We start from the raw sequence: 25,722 nt of genomic DNA, 5'->3' as shown, positions 1-25,722 counted from the left end.
TGAGATAGAAAAATGTCATTATATGTGGTGCTATTGTACATGGCTATGTGCAAGTAACTAATGCCATAAAAAGTTTGCAAACTATTCAGATTGCAAGTGGGATAGAAGATGGTCCTGCAGAAGTGAGGAATTATCAAGTGTTAGCAGTGTATTAGTGACTGAGATTATGAGTCTTCCTTGCAGTAGAACACAAGGTGGTGGTGTGAGTACTGGCAACTCCACTACAACCAAGAAACAAAGTTCTGTTCATGGTAGACGCAAACAGTAATGCACTTTATATTATGTTGGTATATTTTGCAATTTCAGAAGCATTGGTATAATGAATACTTGTTCTTTGCATTAAAAAAGTCAGAAAATTAAAAAGGATGTTAGACAGAAATATTAATCTTGAAAATACATTTATTTGGTTTACCACAGCAAAACATGTGTATATCTTTGTACAAAAAAGGTTTAAAAAAATGACTTACCTTTGTAATAGGACTCTTACCATGGGGATAAGATTGCTTGGTTTAGGGCGACAGCACCACCGCGTGTGGGTGACTGAGTCAGTCCCACACCAACTGGAAGCTGTCGGTCTGACCTTGTTGGCTAGCTAGCAGCAAAGTAAAGGTGATTTGTGGCAGTCTAGAAACATGAAGGGAAGTTGTGGTCAGCAGATCATACCTCTTTCTCTCAGTTACACAAAGTCTCATACATGCAAAGGCAGACAAAAAGATGCAGGATAAGTTTCAATGTATTTATTGAAGCGACTGCATTTTATGTTAAAAAGCATGAGCTGGAATTATTAGGTGGATGAAACATAATACAGTGATGAATGTGATCATTAGAGTAAAACATATAAACAGTCCCAAAATCCTCCCATAATTATGAGATCTAATAATTCCTACCTACACCCTAATGTCTAACATGAGAGCATAGCAGTGTTACCCCTTTTGCCCATCCCGGTCTACGGAAAGAGCCCCGGCCCCATTCCTGGAAGGTGGGCAAAGGTCTGCCTCTTGTCTGCTGGCAATCATCCCGGCTGGAAAGATAAGGCCAGGATTAGCCAAGCTGTCAATAGATGAATGTACATTCCCAAAAGGCCATGGTTGGAATGCCCTCTACACTATTTTGGCCTATGCAGTGTTTATATAACAAACAAGTTGTGTTCTAAGAACAGGCCTTACATCATGATATGTCTAGGGTTTGAGGTTTGACTCCATAACTCTTGGAGCGGCAGTGCTGGGTAAATTAACGTATATAAACATAAAAGCCTTGAGCAGGGCACAGAGTGATATGTTGTGCAAAGAACTGAATACATGAACAACAATGATTTTGCAGAAAGACAACTGATTAGAATATAAAAACAACCATGCTGAAAAGCGAGCTGTGCTAAAATAAATAAAAAATGAATAAAATGTGTAACTAGGTAAAAAGGCATGGGTTACGGGCCTAAGGCTATGCCCAAACTAGGTGGTTTAATTGTTTCTCCAACTCCTTTAATAAGTGGTATTACAAACTATGTTTTTAATTCTGATTAGTGCGTGACTACAGGGCTCACCCCCCACAGAGTATCCATGGTATAAGAAGCCACCTATAAGGAAGTATATTTCTGAAAGGTGTTTTCATCGGCTGTGTCCACGGTGTGCAGTTGACGCTTTCGAATTATCTTGATTTAAAAACCATGGGGGTACAACCATGCACGTCACAGACATCACCCTACCGCCATACTGCAATGTTTGTTTGCTGATGATAATAATATAGAGGAGTTACGGTGTGGATAATTTCCGGGGTCACCATTTGATTTGCATGGATACCATAGTGCACTGCAGGGCATATAATTCAGTATGTACTATGTAAAAAGATCCCTCAGTGTAGATATGTCTTTGCACCGCTAGTTGAATTGCATGATGGGTAACGTATAGACCCACGTTTTAGCAGCTTTCTGCTAGCCAAAAACTTACAGGCACGGTAGTTCCATATGACTTGGAACTTGATGCATGCAGAGCACGTACGCACTATTTTGTTGCCCTGTTGCATGTGTATCTACCTCAGTATATTATGATATCCATATCTTTATCTCACCCTCTACATTTTATACAGAGACTCAAATGGGGTTGAACAAAGACAAGATTAATCTCAAATGGATACAATGTCGTAAGTTACACTCTGTGTGGTTATTGCACGCCTTAAGGCGTACACAAACAATTTGGTCCTGTGTCCTTTGGCAGCTTAGACAACATGGCTGAAACACGTCTACCTGTATCATGGATGTAAGAGGTCATGGTTCCCTCAGCACACATCCACCACCGCTTTTAAACTATTGTCCCTGGTTACCATAAGTAAAGTACATCATAGTGGTGAGGTATCCAAGAATTTTAACTTCACCTCTTCACCCAAAAAAAAACCATCTCCTCTGATATCAGGCATTGAAGCACACCCTTGACACGCTAGGTGTCCGAGGTGGGACACCAATGATAAAGAATGCCACCAACTAGGTGGTTGGGTGAGGGGTATTTAAAAAAAAAAACCTAAGGGGCTTTAATAAAATCTACTAGGTTGCTTCTCATTTTGGGAGTGTATAGAGCATCACAAATACTGGGTAGTGTGCTAATTTTTTGTTCAAGCGTGCAAGCCCTCTGGCCTGTTTTAATCTATCTGTGGGCTTTTAACCACTCCCACTGCACTCATTTATGGACTTGCCTTTCAAAAATCTTTTGTTTTCACTGATAAATGCTTTAAATTTGTCCCTCCTTGCGGCAATTTTGTGACCGCCTTGGCCATCGCCCCATTTCATGGATAATTGCATATTTGCCAATATGTTTGACCGCGAGAGAACTTCTTTTTCCTTTTGTGGCTCTCCTTCGTGCTCACGCTCATGGCGGCCATGGCACTTTGAAGCGGCTAATTAATGACAACTGTTTTACTTTTCATTTTCAATTTATGTGACAGGAAAAGTCCAGTTAGGAATTTACAACACTAATAGCTCTAACTTGGGCAAACGTGAGACCCATTGCATTGCAAATGCTTGTTTATGTTGATTGATTATACTGGGAAAGATAAGCAAGTCCTCTCTTCTCACTCTCTTCATTGGTTATTCGGGATGTTTTCCTTCAGTACCGAGTCTGAGTCTGGCATCATTTTCTGGCAATCCTTTCCACTGTGCTACATGATAAAGTATTGTACATGTAGCGATGACCATGCAGCTTGGTTCTGGGGAATACTGAAGAGCACCACTACTCTTACGCAGACAATTAAATCTACTTTTTAGTAACCCAAATGTCCTCTCAATGACAGGCCTGGTTTGTCTGTGTGCTGCAGTGTAGCGTTGCTCACTCTGGTTTGAGGGATTAAGAAATAGTGTTAGTATCTATGATCTTAGGGCATATGCACTATCACCTACAATACAATTTGACATGTGGTGACCATTAATATAGTAATCATATATGGGACATAGATGTTATACTTATATGGTATATTTACCAAGTAAATATCCATCTCCAAACTCTCCTCTGAGAAGACATGAGCATATGTCACTATGACCGATCATCAATGTGTCATGTGTACTGCCAGGGTACTTTGCAATAATATCAGTTATTTTATGTGTTGCATCACACAGCACAGTCAGCTGCTATTCATAGCATTGTCAGGGAATGAGTGTTTTTCCTGTCTCTAAATAGGTACTCATTGTAAGATAAAGGATGCATGAAACATGGGTGCCATCAATACATCCTATGACATGAGGAAATTTGCCACTTCTGTGCTGTGCTACGGAAAGTAATAGGGGTCTTCATTTTCTGTAACAGAGCATCCAGAAAAGCCTAAAAAACCTTGATAGGCCACACTGTGATATCCCATCTGTGGCAACAATGACCTTGGTAACTCCCGGAGGCTAAGATTTGGAGTGAGCAGGCATCAAAAAATCATAAGAATGTTACTAGACCAGTAGGTCGAGTAACTAGAATTATCTACTCAACCTAACTGTAATGCACTTGACCAGTAAACATCTCTCAAAATGTGTGATCCTAAGCAACTATTTTATTTTACAGAGACACTTTTTTCTTCATTCTCACGACTGCTCCATCAAATGTGAGTTCGGCATTTCTACTGTACAAAAAAAAATCTTTTGCTTGTTTTAATAGACTAAACCTTTGCTCCGTGTATAATAACAATTTAACCCACATATAAAGTACACATGATCCATGACTTGTCTCTTAGTTTACTAATAGCATTGCCATCAGGGCAAGAGTGTTTGTCAGTTTATGTTCAAACACTCACTTTAAAAAAATATATTTCTAAAGCATGATGTGGTAGGACACTGCCATATACAGACAGTAAATTTCCAAGAAATGTCCAAAACCCTTCCCACTAACTTTCAGCTTTACTGAGTGTATTAACAATAATCTCTGTAAACTGGGTTTCAGAAAACATAATTATAATCAGCACATCACCAAGTAAAGTGTTCTGATTTGTTTTCATCCTAATAAAATATTTTCTTCATCACACAGAAGTATAAAAGATGGGCTTTCACAACTACTGACATATTTTGAAATGTTTTTACATTTGACTTAGGGGGTCATTCTAACCCTGGCGGTCGGTGCTAAAGCGGCGGCCAAACCGCCAATAGGCAGGCGGTCAAAAAAATTGTATTCTGACCCTGGTGGTAACCACCAACACAGCCCGCCACTTCAACACTCCGACCGCCACGGCGGGACAGACAAACAGCGCGGCGGTCACCGCCAACAGGCAGGCGGCAGACAATGTACCGCCCACCCTATCACAACTCACCAATCCACCACCTTTTCCGGGGCGGGAGCCCCGCCGATAAAAACACGGCGGAAACAGACTACGAACGGGAAAACGCTCACCTCTATGCACGCCACGAGGAATCTGGACAGCATGGAACCCGAATTAAACATCCTACCAGCTATTGTCTACCTGTTCATCTACCACGAGTACGAACGCCGGCGCAGACGACAACGGTGAGTACTGCACCTACGACACAGGGGAGGTGGGACGCGAAAAGTTTAAGGCCACACACATACGCGACACACCCACCCCTCCACCCCCCCCCAACTATCTACACACAAATGCAGAGCAACAAGTCAGAGTGACACCCCCCAAACCCACCGGAAGAATGCAAAGACATAATTAAAAAGAACTATAAAATTTATGTATAAATAGGTGCATTGAAGTCATGGCAAATATGCTGTCTGAAATATACAAAAGAAATAATGATCATAGTGCAAAGTATAAACATAGTCAATAAGTCCTGCACAGTCCATTAAATATCCATAGTCCGTGGGCCAATGTGTACAAACACATGGGCAAAGCCCACACAGGAGACCGGATACCATTGGAGAGAACACTGCAGGGGCATCAGATGATAAAACTACAGTCACCTCAGGGGGAAGGGAAAGGGGGGCACCTCAGCCACATGAGTCCACGACGCCAGATCCACGAGGGGCCTCCATGCCCACTGTACCATCCTGGGGACTGCAAAGCCACAGTCTCTCAAGTCTCTACAGTGGGAGGTTTGCCCACTGTGCCATCCTGGGGAGTGCAAAGCCACAGTCTCTCACGTCTCTACAGTGGGAGGTTTGCCCACTGTGCCATCCTGGGGAGTGCAAAGCCACAGTCTCTCAAGTCTCTACAGTGGGAGGGTTGCCCACTGTGCCATCCTGGGGAGTGCAAAGCCACAGTCTCTCAAGTCTCTACAGTGGGAGGGTTGCCCACTGTGCCATCCTCGGGAGTGCAAAGCCACAGGCCATCAGATGGATAACCGACTCCACTGGTATTGGAGGAGGCATGTGCCCAGAGTGCTTCGTGAACACCTGCTCGACACAGAACCGGCACTGTCAATGGACCAGCGGTGCTTGAGATGGCGGTGCCCAGCGGAGCGGTGCTTGAGATGAAGGGCCCAGCGGAGCGGTGCTTGAGAGGAAGGGCCCAGCGGAGCGGTGCTTGAGACGGCGGTGCCCAGCGGAGCGGTGCTTGACAGGAAGGGCCCAGCGGAGCAGTGCTTGAGACGGCTGTGCCCAGCGGAGCGGTGCTTGAGATGAAGGGCCTAGCGGAGCGGTGCTTGGCAGGAAGGGCCCAGCGGAGCGGTGCTTGACAGGAAGAACCCAGCGGAGCGGTGCTTGAGACGGCGGTGCCCAGCGGAGCGGTGCTTGAGATGAAGGGCCCAACGGAGCGGTGCTTGAGAGGAAGGGCCCAGCGGAGCTGTGCTTGAGACGGCGGTGCCCAGCGGAGCGGTGCTTGACAGGAAGGGCCCAGCGGAGCAGTGCTTGACAGGAAGGGCCCAGCGGAGCGGTGCTTGAGACGGCGGTGCCCAGCGGAGCGGTGCTTGAGATGAAGGGCCCAGCGGAGCGGTGCTTGAGAGGAAGGGCCCAGCGGAGCGGTGCTTGAGACGGCGGTGCCCAGCGGAGCGGTGCTTGACAGGAAGGGCCCAGCGGAGCGGTGCTTGAGATGGCGGTGCCCAGCGGAGCGGTGCTTGAGACGGCGGTGCCCAGCGGAGCGGTGCTTGAGATGAAGGGCCCAGCGGAGCGGTGCTTGACAGGAAGGGCCCCGCAGAGCGGTGCTTGAGATGAAGGGCCCAGCGGAGCGGTGCTTGACAGGAAGGGCCCAGCGGAGCGGTGCTTGACAGGAAGGGCCCAGCGGAGCGGTGCTTGAGACGGCGGTGCCCAGCGGAGCGGTGCTTGAGATGAAGGGCCCAGCGGAGCAGTGCTTGAGAGGAAGGGCCCAGCAGAGCGGTGCTTGAGACGGCGGTGCCCAGCGGAGCGGTGCTTGACAGGAAGGGCCCAGCGGAGCGGTGCTTGACAGGAAGGGCCCAGCGGAGCGGTGCTTGAGACGGCGGTGCCCAGCGGAGCGGTGCTTGAGATGAAGGGCCCAGCGGAGCGGTGCTTGACATGAAGGGCCCAGCGGAGCGGTGCTTGAGACGGCGGTGCCCAGCGGAGCGGTGCCTGTCTTGGCGGGGCCCTGTTCGGCGGTGCCTGTCTTGGAGGGGCCCTGTTCAGCTGTGCTCTTCACGGCGGGGCCCTGTTCAGCGGTGCCTGTCTTGGCGGGGCCCTGTTCAGCGGTGCTCTTCACGGCGGGGCCCTGTTCAGCGGTGCTCTTCACGGCGGGGCCCTGTTCAGCGGTGCTCTTCACGGCGGGGCCCTGTTCAGCGGTGCTCTTCACGGCGGGGCCCTGTTCAGCGGTGCTCTTCACGGCGGGGCCCTGTTCAGCGGTGCTCTTCACGGCGGGGCCCTGTTCAGTGGTGCTTGTCCTGTCTTTCAAGGGAGCCAGACCTGGCCAAGACTCCCCACTTAGTTGCCCTCCGTCCTTGCGGTTGCGGGGCTCTCCTGTGATGGAGTTTTGGGCCCGTGGGTGTCGTTCGTCACACCCGGTATGGGGCTGGTGGGGCCCTCCTGGTGCGCTCGCCTGCTGCATGTCTCCTCCGCCCTGCTGCCCTTGCCCTCCTTCGCTGCAGCTCTCTGGCCCTTGCCTCCCTTAGATGATGTGGCAGGTGACGGGGCAAGGCCACTCTCCTTGGTGGCAGCCGTCTCAGGCTTCTCGCGCCGGCCCTTATTTTTCTTGGTCCTCTTCCCAGGGGGTGGGCTGGCTGTCCCCTTGCTGCTGGGCGATGTCCCTGCCCTAGGAGCTGGTGGACTCCAAAAGCCCTGCACTATGGTCATACTAGATGCAGGGCTGGTGGTGGCTGAGGTGCTCTTTGGACTCTTACCAGATGGAGGGGTGGGTCAGTGGTTGGAAAGAGGTCAAGGTTGGAAAGGAAAAGCAATTTGGAAAGACAGGGACGGGTAGGTGTAGTGGGTATGGGAGTGGAGGAAGAGGATGTGGTTGTAGGAGAGTCAAGTGTGCTGTCTTTGGGTGCAGGTGCTTGTGACGGAGGCTGTCGTGAGGTGGATGGCTGTTGGGTGGGTGGCTGCCTGCGTTTGTGTGGTTTGGAAGAGGGGGTGACAGACACACTGGGAGAGGACACAGGGGATGTGTAAATGGCAGTGGGGGTGGTGACTGCACGTGTGCAGACTGTACTGGAGGGTGTGCTGGTGATGGAAGTACTGGCTGATGGTGGTGTGCATGCCGGTGTGAGTGGAGACGTCACAGGGAGGGAGACGAGGAGGAGGGGGACACAGAGGTGGTAGTGACTGTTGCCATGTCTGCATCTGGATGTTGCTTGGGTGAATGTTTGTGGGATCTGTGGTGCTTATGTCTGGATGAGCTGCCCTTGGGTGTTGAGGTGTGTGCAGGCTGGTCTGATGGTGTGGATGGGATAGGCAGAGGTACAGGAGACTGGGACTGGGTAGAGGGAGTTAGAAGAGGGAGGCTGGAGACAGGGACAATGGCTGCCGTCAGTGCTGAGGCCAGAGCGTTGAACGATCGCTGATGGGCAGCCTGACCCGAATGAATGCCCTCCAGGTATGCATTGCTCCGATGCACCTCCCTTTCTACACCCTGGTTGGCATTCAAAAGGGTAGACTGCCCAACAATGATGGTCCTCAGGAGGTCAATGACCTCCTCACTGAGGGCAGCAGGGGTAACTGGGGCAGGGCCTGAGGTGCCTGGGGTGAAGGAGATGCCTGCCTTCCTGTGCGAGTGGGCACGGAGCGAAGGCTGAGGGGCTGCTGGGAGGGCGGGGCTGGTGCGCTGGGTGGCGGCTGTACCTGTTGTGGTGGTGGGCACGGATGTTGCCGCCACCGCAAGGGAGCTCCCTTCCGAGGAGGTGTCGGTGTCGTCTCCATGGGTCCCCGTTGTGGAGCTCCCCTCGCCCTCCGTCTCACTGGTGAACTCGGAGTCGGTTGCATGGCCCTCCGGGGCCATGTGAGATGCAGCTCCCTCGTGCGCCGATGCCACTTCTCCTCCGCCTGATGATGCTAATGCACACATGCACAGGAAGACAAAGAAAATGGGGGGGTGGAGAAATAAAGACAGTTTGAGGGGATGCATTGGCAACACCGTTGTCGGAGAGGACAGACACAGAAGCCCCCGGCACTACGCTGCGCAATCGGGGTACACTACTCAGTTGTTGTGACTAGGCCTACAGGTCTATGGACGACAAATGCACACATGGGTGATGCAGGACCATGGATAGCTGTACTTGGAACCCTACAGAGGTGGGGGGCGGGGGCACAGGGCCATGCCTAACGGAGGGGACTAGCCTACAGAAAGCGTCCTGGCCTAGAGTCACCCACAGCCCTCCTCCCCAACCCAGACACCTCCACTGCGCGCAAAGATAGCAGAATGTGCAGATACTCACCCCCTTGTGTCTGCTGTGATGTCCTCACGCGCCCATCCAAATCGGGGTAGGCCACCGCCAGGATCCGGGACATCAGGGGGGTCAATTGGCGGCTGGCACCCCTCCTACGTTGGGAGGCCATCCCCAGCAGAGACTCAGCGGTCTTTCTGGCCCCGCGGTGGATGTCCTCCCACCTCTTTCGGCAGTGGGTGCCCCGTCTGTTGTGGACCCCCAGGGCCCGGACGTCCTTGGCGATGGCATGCCAAATCTCGATCTTCTGATGGGCGCTGACCTATGTGACATGTACAGGGAGGGAAAGGAAATATCATCACTTTTCTGCATGGTAGATGTGAGTGGCCCCCCCTCCCCAACCTTGCCATGTGGCCCATGCTCTCAACTGTCGTGCGTTGCACTCCTCATTCGCTCCCCTCGCCACCATCTTACATCCACCCCACTCAACACAGGCATAGCCCATACTACGTGCTCCCAGTGTACTTACCTGTTGGTCTGGAGGACCGTAGAGTAGCGCATACTGGGGGAGGACCCCATCAACAAGTTTCTCCAATTCCTCAGAAGTGAAGGCAGGGGCCCTTTCCCCAGGCGCAGCAGCCATTGTATCTCCCAGACCGAGGTCACAGCAGCACTTGCAGTATAGGTCCTCTCCTGTGGATGATCAGGTCTCGAGTGATTAAGCTGATAGAAAATGGTGGTCAGGCCCGCAGCGGTGCGTACCGCGGCGGTGCGTACCGCGACCGCCGGCGCACATCGTCATTGGCTCCTGAAACCCATAGGGTTCAATGTTAACCATTGCGGCTTAGCACCGCGGTCTTCGACCGCCTACCGCCACGGTGTGCCACGCCAGCGCATTGACCTCACATCCCACTGTCACACTTCACCGGTCAGGCAGCCGCCATTTCAAGGGCCCACATGGCATAATTTCAACTGCGTCACACAGGCCTAGGCCGTGCATTGCCCCTCATGCAAGCCTTTCTATGCATTGCGAATCTTTTACTGTGCAAGCTGTGTGAACAAACCTGTGGTTTGCTTGACTCTGTGCTCCATGTTGTCCTTCCTAGGCACCGTCCGCTGGGACTTGCGAGGAGAAGGATTAATCCTCCTGTGTACCGACCGCTGGTGGACCTGTCGACAATGGAAGAACGACATATTATACTTAGATACAGGCTTGACCGAGCCACTATACATGAACTGTGTGACCAGCTGGAGCCAGATCTGATGTCCCCCATCCGCCAACCCACAGGGATTCCCAATCTGGTGCAGGTTCTGTCAGTACTCCATTTTTTGGCAAGTGGGTCTTTTCAGACAACAGTGGCCATGTCATCAGGGATGTCTCAGCCTATGTTTTCTAAGGTTTTGGCCAGAGTGTTGTCTGCCCTGATGAAATACATGCGGAGCTACATTGTTTTCCCTGAGGTGGATGAATTGGCTACAGTGAAGGGTGATTTCTATGCCCTTGGACATATTCCCAACATCATTGGTGCCATTGATGGGACCCATGTGCCTTTGGTTCCCCCCAAAGGAAGTGAGCAGGTGTACAGAAACAGAAAAAGTTTTCATTCGATGAATGTCCAGGTGGTCTGTTTGGCTGACCAGTACATCTCCCATGTAAATGCCAAGTTCCCTGGGTCAGTGCATGACGCGTATGTTATGCGAAATAGCAGCATCCCTTATGTGATGGAACAGCGACAGAGACACCGTGTGTGGTTATTAGGTGACTCTGGTTACCCCAACCTCTCCTGGCTATTGACCCCAGTGAGGAATCCCAGGACCAGGGCAGAGGAACGGTACAATGAGGCCCATGGGCGGACTAGGAGGGTGATCGAACGCACCTTCGGCCTCCTGAAGGCCAGGTTTAGGTGCCTGCATATGACAGGTGGATCCCTAATGTACTCACCAAAGAAGGTGTGCCATATCATCGTGGCCTGCTGTATGCTTCACAATCTTGCTTTGCGACGCCAGGTGCCTTTCCTGCAGGAGGATGCTCCAGATGGTGGTGTTGTAGCAGCTGTGGAGCCTGTGGAGAGTGAAGAGGAGGAAGACGACGGGGACGACACGGACAACAGGGATACAGCCATACAACAATATTTTCAGTAGCACACAGGTATGAATCACCCACGCCATTTCACATTTATTTAAGGCCTCCTGCGTCTCTACTGTCTGTTTTTCCCCCCAGTTCCTTTTAACTGATTTGTGACTTTCCCTTCCCTTTTCAGAGCTGTATGACCCACTGCGTGACTTCTGCTTTGTTTGCCCATGGACTAAAGCTTATTGACATTGGTATGTTGTCATCACAATGTAACTGGACATTATTGCTCCGTTATGGGTAATACATTTGTGAAAAATACAAGCAGACTCCTGTTATTGTAAGTGTAATAAGTGATTTATTTCAAGTGCTACATATAGGTACATTATTGTAAAACGGTGATGGGTGGGGGTGGAGTAATGTCCATGGCCGAGTCCAGTTCTCAGTTTCACAGGTGCATTGTCCATATGCCTGTGGAAGGATGGGGCAGGGGCAGTTTAAGGTTGGACAGGGTGACAATGTGGGACAGTGGGATGACCTCAGGGGGTATCTTATGCTGGCGGGGGTCTTGCAATCCTACTCTGTCTTCTTGTGAGATCTCAGGTTCCGCTTGCGGGGTGGTTGTTCTTCAGCAGGAGGTGGGGTTCTGGTGGCCTGTCGTTGTGTGGGGACCTCCTGTCCACTAGCGCCGGCGGACGTGGTAGGCTGTTCCTGGTCCAGGCTAGTGACAGGGGCCCTTTGGGGTGCCACATGGTCCCGCAATGTGGTGACTATCTGGTTAAGGGCCAGGACTATGGTCCCCATTGCAGAACCAATGTTCCTCAGGTCCTCTCTGAACCCCATGTACCATTCCTCCTGCTGTGCCTGGATCTCCTGGAACCTGGCCAGTACCGTCGCCATCGTCTCCTGGGAGTGGTGGTATGCTCCCATGATGGTGGTGAGGGCCTCTTGGAGAGTGGGTTCCCTGGGCCTGTCCCCCCCCTGTCGCACAGCAGCCCTCCCAGTTCCCCTGTTTCCCTGGGCCTCCGTCCCCTGGACGGTGTGCCCACTACCACTGCCCCCAGGTCCCTGTTGTTGTTGGGGTGGTGGGTCAACCTGGGTGCCCTGTAGTGGCGGACACACCGCTGATTGACGTGTCCTGGAGACAGAGGCATGGGCCCGCTGGGTGGGAGCTGTGCTGGTGTTCCCAGAGGGGGTTAGGTCTGCTGTAGCCTGTGGCTGTGTGTGGGGAACCGACTGTCCAGAGGTCCCCGATGGGCCGGGCTGGTCATCTGGGTCCAGGGAGACAGAGCTGCTGTCATCGCTGGGGGCCTCTTCTGGGGGTGGGATGGACATCTCTGTACCCTCCGTGGCGGTGTGGTGGCGTTCGGGTCCTGCAGGGGTATAAGGGTATGGTTATTGCTTCTGTGTGTGGCATTTCGTGTGATGGGTGGGTGTCCGTGTACCCAAGTGCAGGCATTCCCTTGTGGTGGCTTTTGTGAGGGTGGCTTGTGGGGGTGATGTTGTGTGCAGTGGGCATGCTTTGGTGATGGATGTCCATGCTTTGTGGTCGCATGCAGGGCTTGGTGTTGGGATGGGTGGGTTGTGATGTTGGGACATTTGCAAGGAGTTGGTGTGATGGGGGTGGGGGTGAGGGTGGGGGTATGTGCTGGCATGCAGGTGGGGTGGGGGTGGGAAGTAGTAGTTAGAATTGACTTACCAGAGTCCATTCCTCCAGATACTCCTGCGAGGCCCTCAGGATGAAGGATGTGCAAGACTTCCTCCTCCCATGCTGTAAATTCTGGGGTAGTAGGTGGGGGTCCGCCACCAGTCTTCTGCACCGCAATGTTGTGCCTTGATACCATGGAACGCACCTTCCCCCGTAGGTCGTTCCACCGCTTCCTGATGTCCTCCCGATTGCGTGGATGCTGTCCCACCGCGTTGACCCTGTCGACTATCCTTTGCCATAGCTCCATCTTCCTAGCAATTGTGGTGTGCTGCACCTGTGCCCCGAATAGCTGGGGCTCTACACGTACTATTTCCTCCACCATAACCCTGAGTTCTGCGTCAGAGAACCTGGGGTGTCTTTGGGGTGCCATGGGGTGGTGTGGATGAGGTGAGGGAAGTTGTATGTGTTGTGGAGTGTGATGTGTGTGGTGGTGTATGGTGTTTTGTGCGTGGTAATTGTGTGGGTGATGTAGTGATTTGCCTCTGTGTGATGGTCTACTCTAAGCAGTGCTGTCTCTCTCTGTCCTTGATTCGCAATTGTGGTCGTAGGGGTTTGTGGGTGATGTGGGTGTGTGTTTTATATTGTATTGGGTGTGTGGGAGTGGTGTGTATATGTGTATCAGGTGTGTGTATTTCAAATTGTCCAATGTGGTTGTGTTTTGTAAGGGTGTATGTATTTTGACCGCGGCGGTGTGTACCGCCAATGGAATATCGCGGTTGTAAGACCGCAGCGTGGATTCGTGGGTCATAATGGCATGGGCGTATTTCTGTTGGCGTGGCGGCGGAGGTTTGGTCATCACCATTTTTTCGCTGACCTTTGCTGTGGCGGACTTTTGTGGTTGTCGGGTTTTTGGAGGTTTTCAGGTAGCGGGTTAGAATGACCATGGCGGTTTACCGCGATCGCGGCGGTGTTATGGCGGTCTTCTGACCGGCGGTAAGCGCCTTTTACCGCCGAGGTCAGAATGACCCCCTTAGTTATTTAAATGTTCTGGGTTAGGAAAAATCTGACACCCTACTGCCATTCATTTAACACTTTTTACAGTAGGTCAGACAGTCCACCTTACAAAATCATAGAACTCCTCAGTCAGAAAGAAAAAAGAAAAAATAATTTTCAACTCTGTCTCTGAACAGAGAGTACATGTGACAAGAATAAGATTTAAAGGCGTCTATATTGCTCCTTCACTTTCTGACTGAACATGTCTTTGTAAACCCGCCAGAAGGGACAAGTAGGTCCTAAAAATAGCTCTACCTGATAAAATATGACTTGATGTAGCAAGTGGGCAAGTAGATTTTTCGAGGCCTATTAAGCATAATACCTGAAAAAGGGTGGGTATGGATTTGCTTCTGAGAATGTTTCTCTCAAGCCGAGGCCTAATTTCTGCAATTAGATCTAAAATAACTGCACTACTTACCCTGCATTTACCATATATTTCTTCCTCTGTTTGTTGGGAAAATGTAACTCTCAGTCTGAATAGCCGTTCCTGTCTCCTCCTCCTTCTCTGCAATCCATAAAGAATTTGCATCCTCCTCACAATCACATAAAACACTGCCATTGTGGAACACCCTGATGTACTTTGGGGCTTTCCATATATCTTGCACCTGGTTACCACCTGATCAGATGCCCATTCTGCAACTTGCCACAATTTGCAAATGGTTCATACATTCAATTAGTGAATTGCTAATAAAGATTCAAGAAACCTGACTCACTAACTGTGGTCGCTAAAATACTAAGGGGGTCATTCCAACCCTGGCGGTCGGTGTTAAAGCGGCGGCTAACCCGCCAACAGGCTGGCGGTTAAAAAAATGGAATTCTGACCCTGGCGGAAACCGCCAACAGAGACCGCCACTTTAGCACTCCGACCGCCATGGTGGGACAAACAAACAGCGCAGCGGTCACCGCCAACAGACAGACGGGAGTCAATGTACCGCCCACCCTATCACAACCCACCAATCTGCCACCTTTTCCGGGGCGGTAGCCCCGCCGATAAAAACACGGCGGAAACAGACATTTCAAACGGAAAACGCTCACCTCCATACACCCCACGAGGAATCTGGACAGCATGGAACCCGAACTACACATCCTACCAGCTATTGTATTCCTGCTCCTCTACCAGGAGCACGAACGCCGGCGCAGAAGACTACGGTGAGTACTGCACCTACGACACAGGGGAGGGGGAGGAGAAAATATTACGGGCACACATACGCTACACACCCACCACCACCCTCACCCACTACAACACACACATCAATGCATAGCAATACATCACTGTTACAACCCCCAAGCCCCCCGGAAGAATGCAAAGACAAAAGGAAATGATCATAAACAGTCGAATATATTGTATTATTGGCATATAAAAATATCACACATTTAAAACTGAAACTAATATATACATAAATATTAAAAGTCCGATACTTTTAGCAGTCATTGTCCGTGGACCACTGGGCCCAAATCACATGGGCAAGGCCCACACAGGATACCTGACACCAACGGAGAGAACACTGCAGGGGCATCAGATAGAAAAACTACAGGCACCTCAGGGGGAAGGGAAGGGGGGGCACCTCAGCCACATGAGTACATGACGCCAGATCCACGAGGGGCCTCCATGGCCACTGTCCCATCCTGGGGAGTGCAAAGCCACAGTCTCTCAAGTCCATACAGTGGGTGGGTTGCCCACTGTACCATCCTGGGGAGTGCAAAGCCACAGTCTCTCAAGTCCATACAGTGGGTGGTTTGCCCACTGTACCATCCTGGGGAGTGCAAAGCCACTGTCTCTCAAGTCTCTACAGTGGGTGGTTTGCCCACTGTTACATCCTGGGGAGTGCAAAGCCACAGTCTCTCAAGTGGATGACAGTGTCCACTGGTTCTGGAGGGGGACTGGTGCCCATAGTGCTTCGTGCAGCCCTGCCCGACACAGATGCGGCACTGCCCCTTCCGCCAATGGGCCAGCGGTGCTTGAGATGAAGGGCCCAGTTCAGCGGTGCTTGAGACGGCGGTGCCCTGTTCAGCGGTGCTTGAGACGGCGGTGCCCAGCGGAGCAGTGCTTGAGATGAAGGGCCCAGTTCAGCGGTGCTTGAGATGAAGGGCCCAGTGCAGCGGTGCTTGAGACGGCGGTGCCCTGTTCAGCGGTGCTTGAGACGGCGGTGCCCTGTTCAGCGGTGCTTGAGACGGCGGTGCCCTGTTCAGCAGTGCTTGAGACGGCGGTGCCCAGCGGAGCAGTGCTTGAGATGAAGGGCCCAGTTCAGCGGTGCTTGAGATGAAGGGCCCTGTTCAGCGGTGCTTGAGACAGCGGTGCCCTGTTCAGCGGTGCTTGAGATGAAGGGCCCAGTTCAGCGGTGCTTGAGACGGCGGTGCCCTGTTCAGCGGTGCTTGAGATGAAGGGCCCAGTTCAGCGGTGCTTGAGATGAAGGGCCCAGTGCAGCGGTGCTTGAGACAGCGGTGCCCTGTTCAGCGGTGCTTGAGACGGCGGTGCCCTGTTCAGCGGTGCTTGAGACGGCGGTGCCCTGTTCAGCGGTGCTTGAGACGGCGGTGCCCAGCGGAGCAGTGCTTGAGATGAAGGGCCCAGTTCAGCGGTGCTTGAGATGAAGGGCCCTGTTCAGCGGTGCTTGAGACAGCGGTGCCCTGTTCAGCGGTGCTTGAGATGAAGGGCCCAGTTCAGCGGTGCTTGAGACGGCGGTGCCCTGTTCAGCGGTGCTTGAGATGAAGGGCCCAGTTCAGCGGTGCTTGAGACGGCGGTGCCCTGTTCAGCGGTGCTTGAGATGAAGGGCCCAGTGCAGCGGTGCTTGAGACGGCGGTGCCCTGTTCAGCGGTGCTTGAGACGGCGGTGCCCTCTTCAGCGGTGCTTGAGACGGTGGTGCCCTGTTCAGCGGTGCTTGAGATGAAAGGGCCCAGTTCAGCGGTGCTTGAGATGAAAGGGCCCAGTTCAGCGGTGCTTGAGTGAAAGGGCCCAGTTCAGCGGTGCTTGAGATGAGTGTCCAGTGCAGCGGTTCCGGCCCAGGCATGGATGTCACTCGCCACCTGACATGTGGCTGGCGGGGCCTTCCTGCCCATCTGTCTGTTGGCTTGCGGGGCCCTCCTGGGCTGCCATACCGGGCCTCTGGGTGTCCTCCTGCACACCTGGGATGGGGCTGGTGGGGCCCTCCTGGGCAGCTGGCCTGCTGCCGGACTTGTCGGGCGTGCTGCCCTTCCCACCCTTCCCTGGTCGTCTGTGGCCCTTTCCCACCTTCGGCGGTGTGCCCAGTGGCACCCATCTTCCAGACGGAGCCAGGGTAGGGATTTTGGTCCCTGGTGTCCTTGGCCTCTCGCGCCGGGTACTGGTAATCTTTGGGTGCTTTTCCGGGGGTGGGCTGGCCGTGCCTTGGCTCCTAGCAGAACTAGTTGCCCTTGAGGGTGGGGGACTCCACAGTCCTTGGACAACAGTCTTGATAGGTCCTGGTTTGGTGGTGGCTGAGGTGTTGATTGCAGTCTTATTAGATGGACGGGGTGGGGGAGTTGTTGGAAAGAGGTCAAGTTTGGAAAGGAAAATCAATTTGGAAAGAGAGGGACGGGTAGGTGTAGTGGGTATGGGAGTGGAGGAAGAGGATGTGGTTGTAGGAGTGTGAAGTCTGGTGTCTTTGGGTGCAGGTGCTTGGGCTGGAGGCTGTCGTGAGGTGGATGGCTGTTGGGTGGGTGGCTGCCTGCGTTTGTGTGGTTTGGAAGAGGGGGTGACAGACACACTGGGAGAGGACACAGGGGACGTGTAAATGGTAGTGGGGGTGGTGACTGCACGTGTGCGGAGTGTTCTGGTGGGTGTGCTGGTGATGGACGTAATGGCTGAAGATGTTGTGCATGCAAGTGTGAGTGGAGACGTCACAGGGAGGGAGGAGGGAGACGAGGAGGAGGGGGACACAGTGGAGGCAGTGGGTGTTGGTGTGTCTGCATGTGGATGTTGCTTGTGTGAATGCTTGTGTGATGTGTGGTGCTTATGTCTGGATGAGCTTCCCTTGGGTGTTGAGGTGTGTGCAGGCTGGGCTGTAGGTGTGTCTGGGATAGGCAGAGGTACTGGGGATTGGGTCTGGGTAGAGGAAGTTGGAGGGGGGAGGCTAGAGACAGGGACAATTGCTGCCGTCAGTGCTGAGGCCAGAGCGTTGAACTATCGCTGATGGGCAGCCTGACCCGAATGAATGCCCTCCAGGTATGCATTACTCCGGTGCACCTCCCTTTCTACACCCTGAATGGCATTCAAAAGGGTAGACTGCCCAACAATGAAAGTCCTCAGGAGGTCAATGACCTCCTCACTGAGGGCAGCAGGGGTGACAGGGGCAGGGCCTGAGGTGCCTGGGGCAAAGGAGATGCCCACCTTCCTGGGTGAGCGGGCACGGGGCAAACGCTGAGGGTCTGCTGGGAGGGCGGTGCTGGTGCGCTGGGTGGCAGCTGTACCTGTTGTTGCGGGGGGCACGGATGTTGCCACCACCACAAGGGAGCTCCCTTCAGAGGACGAGTCGCTGCCACTGACATCAGCACGAGTCCCCGCTGTGGAGCTCCCCTCGCTCTCCGTACCACTGGTGTACTCAGAGTCCGTTGCATGGCCCTCCAGGGCCATGTGGGATGCAGCTCCCTCGTGCTCCAATGCCACTTCTCCTCCGCCTCATGATGCTAATGCACACATGAACAGGAAGATCACAAAAAAGGGGGGGGGGAGAAAGAAAGACATGTTGAGTGCATGCATAGGCGACACCGTTGGCGGAGAGGACAGACACAGAAGCCCCCTGCACTACGCTGCGCACTTGGGGTCCACTACTCAATCATTGGGACATGGCCTACAAGCCTATGGATGACAACTGCACACATAGATGACACAGGGCCATGAATAGCTGTACTTGGCACCCTACAGAGGTGGCGGGCGGGGGCACAGGGCCATGCCTTACGGAGGGGCCTAGCCTACAGAAATCGCCCTGGCCTAGGGATACCCACAGCCCACCTCCCCCACCCAGACACCTCCACTGCGCGCAAAGTCACCAGAATGAGAGTGTACTCACCCCCTTGTGTCTGCTGTGATGTCCTCACGCGCCCATCCAAATCGGGGTAGGCCACCTCCAGGATCCGGGACATCAGGGGGGTCAAAGTACGACTGGCACCCCTCCTATGTTGGGAGGCCATCCCCAGCTGAGCCTCCGCCGTCTTCCTGCTCCAGCGTCGGATGTCCTCCCACCTCTTCCGGCAGTGGGTGCCCTGTCTGTTGTGGACCCCCAGGGTCCGGACGTCCTTGGTGATGGCACGCCAAATAGCGACTTTCTGGTGGGCGCTGACCAATGTGACATGTACAGGGGGAGAAAAAAAATCATCACCTTCTGCATGCTCGATGTGAGTGGCCCCCCATCCCCACCCTTGTCATGTGGCACATGCTCTCATCTGTCGTCTGATGCATGCCTCAATCGCTCCCCTCCCCACCATCTTTCATCCACCCGACTCAACCCAGGCATTGCCCACAAAGCATGGTCCCAGTGTACTTACCTGTTGGTCTGGAGGACCGTAGAGTAGCGCATACTGGGGGAGGACCCCATCCACGAGTTTCTCCAATTCTTCAGAAGTGAAGGCAGGGGCCCTTTCCCCAGTCGCAGCAGCCGTTGTCTCTTCCAGACCGAGGTCACAGCAGCACTTGCAGTGTAGGTCCTCTCCTGTGGAAGATCAGGTATTGAGTGATTAAGTAGATAGAAAATGGTGGTCACGCCTGCGGCGGTGCGTACCGCGGCGGTGCGTACTGCGACCGCCGGCGCACATCGTCATTGGCTCGTGAAATCCATAGGGTTCAATGTTAACCAATGCGGCTTTGCGCCGCGGTCTTCGACCGCCTACCGCCACGGTGTGCCACGCCAGTGCATTGACCTCACATCCCATTGTCACACTTCACAGGTCAGGCAGCCACCATTTCAAGGGCCCACATGGCTTAATTTCTACTGCGTCACACATACCTAGGCCTTTCCTCAACACTCATACAAACTATTCAATGCATAGTGAATCGTGTTGTGTGCAAGCTGTGGGAACGTACCTGTGGGTTGATTGACTCTGTGCTCGCTGTTGTCCTTCCTAGGCACCGTCCGCTGGGCAATGCGAGGAGATGGAGGAATCTTCCCGTGTACAGACCGCTGGTGGACCTGTCGACAATAGAGGAACGACATGTCATTCTGACATACAGGCTTGACCGAGCCACTATACATGAACTGTGTGCCCAGCTGGAGGCAGACCTGATGTCACCCATCCGCCAACCGACAGGGATCCCCCCTCTAGTGCAGGTGCTGTCAGTACTCCATTTCTTAGCAAGTGGGCCATTTCAAACAACAGTGACAATATCATCAGGGATGTCTCAACCTATGTTTTCCAAGGTGTTGTCCAGAGTGTTGTCTGCCCTGCTCAAACACATGTGGAGCTACATCGTTTTCCCTGAGGTGGGGGATTTGCCTACAGTGAAGGGTGATTTCTATGCCCTTGGACATATCCCCAACATCATAGGTGCCATTGATGGGACACATGTGGCTTTGGTACCCCCCAGCAAGAGAGAACAGGTGTACAGGAACAGGAAAAGTTATCATTCGATTAATGTACAGATGGTCTGTTTGGCAGACCAGTACATCTCCCATGTTAATGCCAAGTTCCCTGGCTCAGTGCATGACGCCTACATCCTGCGGAATAGCAGCATCCCGTATGTGATGGGTCAATTCCAGAGGCACCTTGTGTAGCTATTAAGGGACTCTGCTTACCCCAACCTGTCCTGGCTACTAACCCCAGTGAGGAATCCCAGGACCAGGGCAGAGGAACGCTACAATGAGGCCCATGGGCGGACTAGGAGGGTGATCGAACGCACCTTTGGCCTCCTGAAGGCCAGGTTCAGGTGCCTCCATAAGACAGGTGGATCCCTAATGTACTCACCAAAGAAGGTGTGCCAGATCATCGTGGCCTGCTGTATGCTTCACAACCTGGCTTTGCGCCGCCAGGTGCCTTTTCTGCAGGAGGATGGTCCAGATGGTGGTGTTGTAGCAGCTGTGGAGCCTGTGGAGAGTGAAGAAGAGGAAGCCGAAGAGGACGACATAGAGAACAGGAACACAGTAATAGAGCAATATTTTCAGTGACACACAGGTAAGAGTACACACCGGCATATTACATTTACTTAAAGACTCCTACCTCTCTACTGTCTGACTTTTTCCCCCAGTGTATGGTAACTGTGTTGTGACTTTCCCTTCCGTTTTCAGAGATGTGGGCCCCATTGCGTGACATCTGCTTTGTTTCCCCATGGACTACAGCTGTGTGACAGCGGTTTGTTGGCATCACAATGTGAATAAAAATGTTGGCACTGTCATGTCTAATACATTTGTTAAAATCACAGACTCCAGATTGTTTATGTGCAATAAGTGTGTTTATTCAAGTGCTCTAATTTGGATGGGTGGTTGCAAATCGGTGAGGGGTGATGGTGGAGGATTGTCCATGGAAGAGTCCAGACTATCAGTATCACAGGTGCATTGTCCAAATGCCTGTGGAAAGTGGAGCATGGGCAGTATAAGAATGGACAGGGTGACAATGTGGGACAGCGGGATGACAATCAGGGCGGTATCCTTTGCTGGCGGGGGTCTTGACATCTTACTCTGTCTTCTTCCTGGATCTCAGGGCCCGCTTGCGGGGTGGTTCTCCTTCTGCAGGGGGTGGGGTTCTGGTGGCCTGTTGGTCTTGTGTCGGGGCCTCCTGTCCACTAGCGCCGGCGGAGGTGGTAGCCAGTTCTTGGTCAATGCTAGTGACAGGGGCCCTTTGAGGTGCCACAGTGTTCCACAATGTGGTGATTAACTCATTCAGGGCCACTACGATGGTACCCATGGCGGAACTGATGTTTCTTAGTTCCTCCCTGAACCCCATATACTGTTGCTCCTGCAGAAGCTGGATCTCCTGAAACCTGGCCAGGACCGTCGCCATCGTCTCCTGGGAGCGGTGGTATGCTCCCATGATGGAGGAGAGGGCCTCGTGGAGAGTGGGTTCCCTTGGCCTGTCCCCCCCGTCGCACAGCAGCCCTCCCAGTTCCCCTGTTTCCCTGGGCCTCTGTCCCCTGGACCGTGTGCCCACTACCACTGCCCCCAGGTCCCTGTTATTGTTGGGGTGGTGGGTTAGCCTGGGTTCCCTGTAGTGGTGGACACACCGCTGATTGACGTGTCCTGGGGACAGAGGTATGGGCCCGCTGGGTGGGTGCTGTGCTGGTGTTCCCAGAGGGGGGAAGGTCTGCTGTGGCCTGTGACTGTCTGAGGGGAACCGACTGTCCCGAGGTCCCAGATGGACCGGGCTGGTCATCTAGATCCAGGGAGACAGAGCTGCTGTCATCACTGTGGGCCTTTTCTGGGGGTTGAGTGGACATTTGTGGACCCTCCTGCGCGATGACCTGGCGTTCGGGTCCTGCAGGGGTATAAAAGTATGGTTATTGCTTCTGTGTGTGCCAATGGCATGCAATGGGTGGGTGCCCGTGTACCCCAGTGCTGGCATTCCTTTGTGGGGGCTGTTGTGACAGTGTTTTGGGGGGTGGGTGGGTGATGGGAATGTGCATTGGGCATGCTTTGGTGATGGGTGTCCATGCTTTGGGGTTACATGCAGAGCTAAGTTTTGGGATGGGTGGGTTGTGATGGTGAGACATTTGCAAGGGGTAGTTGTGATGGGGGTGGGGGTGAGGGTGGGGGTATGAGTTGGCATGCAGGTGGGGTGGGGGGGATGAAGTAGTGAAGATGAGACTTACCAGAGTCCATTCCTCCGCCTACTCCTGCGAGGCCCTCAGGATGCAGGATGTTCAAGACCTGCTCCTCCCATGTTGTAAATTGTGGGGGAGTAGGTGGGGGTCCGCTGCACCGCGATGTTGTGCCTTGATACCATGGAACGCACCTTCCCCCGTAGGTCGTTCCACCTCTTCCTGATGTCGTCCCGATTTCTTGGGTGCTGTCCCACAGCGTTGACCCTGTCGACTATTCTGCTCCATAGCTCCATCTTCCTGGCAATGGTGGTGTGCTACACCTGTGTCCCGAACAGCTGTGGCTCTACTCGTACAATTTCCTCCACCATGACCCTGAGTTCATCATCTGAGAACCTGGGGTGTCTTTGAGGTGCCATGGGGTGGTGTGGGTGATGTGTGGGATGGATTGTGTGGTGCTAAGTGTGGTGATGTGTATTGTTGTGTTGTGTGAAGTGCGTGCTAATATTGCAGGGTGACAGTGAATTGGGCGTCTGGGTGCTCGGATGTCTTTTCTCGGTGCGTGTTCACGAATCTCTAGGAGTGGAAGTTTGTGGGTGATGTGGGTGTGTGTTTTATATTGTGTTGGGTGTGTGGGAGTGGTGTGTGTATGTGTATCAGGTGTGGGTATTTCGAATTGTCCAATGTGCTAGTGTTTTGTACGAGTATGTGTATTTCGACCGCGGCGGTGTGTACCGCCAATAGAATACCGCAGTTGAAAGACCGCCGCGTGGATTCGTGGGTCGTAATGGCATGGGCGTATTTCTGTTGGCGTGACGGTGGAGGTTTGGTCATCGCCAGTTTATCGCTGACCTTTGGTGTGACGGACTTTTGTGGATGACGGTATTTTGGCGGTTTGCCTGTTGTGGGTCAGAATGACTGTGGCGGTTTACCGCGGCGGTGTTATGGCGGTCTTCTGTCTGGCGGTAAGCGCCTTTTACCGCCGAGGTTGGAATGACCACCTAATTCTATAACTTATTGGTTCCGAACAATAGTGCAACAAATGCTTTTTAGCCATTCAAAAAGGCTATTTTAGCAGTCAGTAACTAGTTTGTGACTAGTTACTGATTTGCAAATGTTTTTTACATGTGTCCCTTTGTAACTTAGCCAACAATCAACACAATCTCTTACAACTCTTTCAAATGCAATTCCATGTCTGACCACAAATAAGCACCCCTTGTGCGTTCTTTGGTTTTATAGATTCCTTGGTAATCAACATGAGCTAATTCAGTAAGGCATTTCATGAGTATATTGACTATGGAACCATGGAAAAGAAGCCCATTATGTACCAAAAGTTCATCCTTGAACTTTTCTATCCATTGTGAGTCAACACACACACTACAGTCAACAGCTCATCTCTTCCATGATAGAACATACTGTAGCCCGGTTATTAGGTCACCGCTCATTGTACACATCATCCTCACCTTCACCTTCGCTGACCAATCTGGATAGCCAATCTGAAGCTTTGTCCAAGGATGTACCTTATAGGAAACCTATTGTCTTGGAATGCCACTGTCCATTTACAAATCCTGGAGGATATGGCATATAGTTTCCTGTTCTTTACACCTTTCTGTAGTTGTTTGTGACCCCACAAGGCCAACCACTGGTACTGCAGTGGCCTCTCAGAAAATAATCGCAGTGAAGACTTGGAATAAAACCAAGAAGGAAATAATGTTAAATTAAAATAAATAATTTAAACTAGTTACAAATATAAATAATCTAAAAAATATTATTTAATTGCAAAATATTGTAAGAACCTTTTCTTAATTTATAAATTAATGTAGCATTAGCTTTTATTAAGATACAATACATTAATTAAAATTAATTGTATGTGTCACTTTTAATAATTAGAAATGCATAAATGCATATTTTAATAAAAAAATTAGGTGGGGATTTATTTTTTTATTAAAACTTCAGAAATAATTTTAATTCCATATATTTAAATGAATTAAAGGTTTAATTCGAAAGTAAGTTATTAGTTTAAATATCTTTACTAGTTTTTTGGAGTTAAATAAACTTTTTAGCTTTTACCTATACTTTACCATAGGGAGACTCTACCACTGAGGATGGCGGTTGCCCTTTCAAAACCAAATATTTTTTATTCTGCTGAGACCTTGTATAGTTAAATGAAAGTGGAATCCATGCCACTCATAACAAGATCAGTAAAGAAATGCCATACAGTACACTTCTTAAGTGTCCTTTTCTGCTCTTTCGAGCTTCCACTTCTCACCTTCCGTGCCCAGCCTAGTCCTGCCCACCACCCCCTGCGCTCCTCCCCCTCTGAGGACCTACCTAATGGTGGCCACAGCGTGGACCAGCCATTAGGCAGGTGGTAGAGCTAGCCCCCTCTTTAGGACTTATGTTTGACCAGTTCTTTGACTTGTGAAGGCCCTTTCAGACCCGGCTCCTGCGCTTCAAGGCTCCCACCTTGCTCTTTCACTAACTCTTTCTCTCGCTCTCTCTCTCTTGGCACTGCTTCTTTTTAATTCTTGGCCTAGTTTTTTGCTTCCTTCTCTTATTTTTGTTATCACTGCTTGTGTCTAGTTTTTGTGCCTGTTTTTTTTGCTCTTATGCCTGTTTTTTCATTGTGATTGTCTCATTTTTGTGACTATTCTTCCTTTTTATCTCATTCTTTATTCTGTTTTCATTGCTATTGCTTCATCTTTGTGCCAGTGTTTGCCTTTTCTCTCACCCTTATGCCTGTATTGTCATTGCTATTGCCTACTTGTGTGCCTATTTTTGCCTTTTTTTCTCATTCTTGAGCCTGTTTTCATTGCTACTGCCTCATGTTTGTGCCAGATTTATGCTGTTTTCTTGTTTTGTGCCTGTATTTTCGTTGCTTTCCTTTGTTTGTGCCTTGTTTCCATTTTCTCTTATTTCTTTGCCCTATCTGCGCCCTTACCTCCTTTTCCAAGGCTCCTTGCTATGCACCTTTTCCTGCTCATTTCTGCTCCATCCTCCAAGGCCCTGCCTAGCCCTGCCCAGCACCCATTTTACTCCTTTCCTCCTCAGGACCTACTAAATGGCGGCCA

At 51.7% G+C, this 25,722-nt stretch overlaps 1 protein-coding gene across 1 annotated transcript in view; it reads right to left on the bottom strand.

Moving 5' to 3' along the window:
* Positions 1-488: 488 nt before the first annotated feature.
* LOC138301852 (putative nuclease HARBI1) overlaps positions 489-25,722 on the bottom strand; it is a 145,338-nt gene continuing 120,104 nt past the window's right edge. Inside the window, exon 4 of the transcript XR_011205121.1 lies at positions 489-624. The gene's annotated coding sequence lies outside the window, so the exon portion shown is untranslated. The remainder of the gene's footprint in view (positions 625-25,722) is intronic.

This window comes from Pleurodeles waltl, chromosome 6 (genome assembly GCF_031143425.1).
Source record: "Pleurodeles waltl isolate 20211129_DDA chromosome 6, aPleWal1.hap1.20221129, whole genome shotgun sequence".
NCBI lineage: Eukaryota > Metazoa > Chordata > Amphibia > Caudata > Salamandridae > Pleurodeles > Pleurodeles waltl.
This window is presented reverse-complemented; position numbering and strand designations above follow the sequence as displayed.